The sequence below is a fragment of the Penaeus monodon genome, chromosome 33, assembly GCF_015228065.2.
Source record: "Penaeus monodon isolate SGIC_2016 chromosome 33, NSTDA_Pmon_1, whole genome shotgun sequence".
Taxonomy (NCBI): Eukaryota; Metazoa; Arthropoda; class Malacostraca; order Decapoda; family Penaeidae; genus Penaeus; species Penaeus monodon.
Window position 1 is genome coordinate 17,186,576 of NC_051418.1, and position 403 is coordinate 17,186,978.

The 403-nt window shown below is 44.4% G+C and overlaps 1 protein-coding gene across 1 annotated transcript in view; it reads right to left on the minus strand.

The window, feature by feature from the left end:
• Positions 1-403, minus strand: part of LOC119594111 (phospholipase D gamma 1-like) — a gene marked incomplete in the record, with an annotated part of 83,379 nt that overhangs the window by 8,211 nt on the left and 74,765 nt on the right.

The window sequence follows — 403 nt, forward strand, 5'->3', positions numbered from 1 at the left end:
TACACACAGAGAGAGTGATAAATAGAGAAAGAGATAAAACTAAGATGAAAAAAGGAAAAAATTCAGACGCGAAAACCAAGAAAAGAAAGAAAGAGAGAATTATAAAAGAAAACCCTTCGACAAAGACCGCCATCAGCAGAGAACGCGACCTGCAACCTCAGCAGCGGTATGTCTCCCTGCAACAGAATCACCCAACCTCTATCAGGTGCAACAAGCAAGCAACAGACGTCATCAACGAGGCTTTTCGAGGTAATAAGCAAATATATAGAGGCTCATCGGGGGTCCTTAGTGTTACACCGCAAATTTCGCTTCGAGGTTATTACGCTGAAGGCGCGGATGCAACATGCGCGGAACGAGGCTGCGTAAATAACGACAGATGTTCAGCGCTAAAGGAGAAACGATT